Genomic DNA, 2,161 nt, shown 5'->3' on the forward strand with positions numbered 1-2,161 from the left:
CTGTGCAGACGTTCATGTGCTACGCCCAGCGTCCTGCAGGGTTCGGTCCTCCACCCACTGCTTTTTCCCCCTTTATGAAAGACATTTGTCATAATCACTCAAACACTGAATGTCATTTCAGTGCGGATGATACTGTTATCTATTGTTTAACCAGACAGACAGGAAGGCAGACAAATGGGAAAAGAGGAGAGAGGGAGACACACAGACAGGCAGCGAGACGGTTGGGAGGACAGGCAGACCTGTAGTTAAACTGTGGAGATCAAAACTGCAGAAGACTCAAACATGAGTCTTCATTTATTTGGTTCTAAATGAATTTCCTGGACGTTGTCGTATTGCTCCTATGTGGAGGATCCCAACAGAGGCTCAGCTGGACTCTTATTGTGAAAGCCTGAGCACAGCTGTCCCATGACTGACAGTAACCTTAGATCATTATGTGACCATAAGTAGACCACAGTCTGGCTTACAAAGTAAAAGTGGAAAAATTAAAATGGAATTGTGACTTCATCTTATAAATGTGAAAGACTCAGAGGGGACGTTTCTTTAATTCAGTCTTCACTAAAGCAAACTTTAGTTCTTGATTTTTTCTTTGTTTATTGTGGATTTTTCCTTGAATATAACTTTCATCATCCTAGCACCCTCGCGGTTTACTTTCTTTTACTTCACAGTTTTTTTTTAGTTTTTTTTTTTTACCTCCACCAGCTGATTTCTAACAGCTTTTTCAGAAATCAAAATTATCTGTTCTTTGCAATCTTTGACCTAAATCCTCAGGACTTTATGTAAGCTCTCTTTGTTCAGTCTTGTCATCCAGCAGGCTGAAATGATAGGAAAGCTTTACTTTTGAGGCAGTGGACAGAACTGTCACCATCACAAAAGAATAGTAATGCCCACATTCATGTTTGAAAGCTTCCCAGCCAGCAAGGCCAAGTGAGCCCATATGGTTTAAACGTGGGCAGAAAATGGGCCCTGATTGGGTTTGTCCATAGTTTCTGTGGTGGCCACATCTGTGTTTGCCCACATTGGGTTAAGTTGACACTCAGTGGGTTGGCTTACTACGCTAGCCAGCCGCCCGGTGGACAGTGACCCTCACTAGCTCAATACAGTGGTGTTTGCTGGTGGAGCTCACTAGCTTGCTACAACGAGGCTTGCTAGCTCAATACAGTGGAGCTCGCTAGCTCGATAAAACGGAGCTCCTTAAAGCAGAGCTTGCTACAGAGGAGCTCGTCACAGAAGAGCTCGCTAGCTCGATAAAGTAAAAGTCGCTAGCTTGATACAGTAAAAGACGCTAGCTCGATACAGCAGAGCTTGGTAGCTCATTGCAGCGGAGCTCGCTACCTCGCTACAGCAGAGCTCGTTAAAGCAGAGCTCCCAAGCTCCATACAGTGGAGCTCGCTAGCTCGATACACCAAAGCTCGCTACAGGGGAGCACGCTATCTCGCTACTGGGGAGCTCGATACACAGAGCTCGCTAGCTCGCAACAAGGGAGCTCGCTAGCTAAATACAGTGGAGCTCGCCACTTGGGAGCTCTCTAAGGGGAGTTTGCTAGTTCGATACACAGAGCTCGCTGCCTCAATACAGCGTAGCTCGCTAGGATGCTACACCATCCACCGGGCGTCTGGCTAACATAGCAAGCCAACCCACCAAGACAGATTCATTAAACTTAAGCTAACATGGGCAAACACAGATGGGGACACAGATGCAGAAACTGTGGACTGTTTCCCAGTCCTCAGGGTTAACTTTCCAGGAAGGCTCCAGTCCTGCTCTGTCCTAATGCCATCCTTGGTTCTGCACAGCTTAATGATGAGCTGATTCAGGTGTTCCCAGATGACAACCAGGGTCCAAAAACGCAACTGGTCCAACTTTTTCTTGCTTCGGAGAGAAAATAACTGGTTGAGTAGTTATTCATAAATTAATAAATTAAAAATAGAATAAAGTAATATGTGAGACTGCTGACAGAACACAATACTTTATTTTGTTAGTTGAGCTCTATAACCAGTTTATGTTATTGTTCTGATCAGTCCTGTTGAAGTTTCCTTTAGTGTGGTTTCAAGGAAAATGTTTGTTTTATTTATTTTAATTATTTTCATTCCACAGGTTCGCACAAACAGGACAGTTTTTCTTACATGTATGTAACTTTTTTTACATTTTATTATACAGAGTATGA

This window comes from Oryzias melastigma, linkage group LG10, assembly GCF_002922805.2.
Source record: "Oryzias melastigma strain HK-1 linkage group LG10, ASM292280v2, whole genome shotgun sequence".
In the NCBI taxonomy this organism is placed as follows: domain Eukaryota; kingdom Metazoa; phylum Chordata; class Actinopteri; order Beloniformes; family Adrianichthyidae; genus Oryzias; species Oryzias melastigma.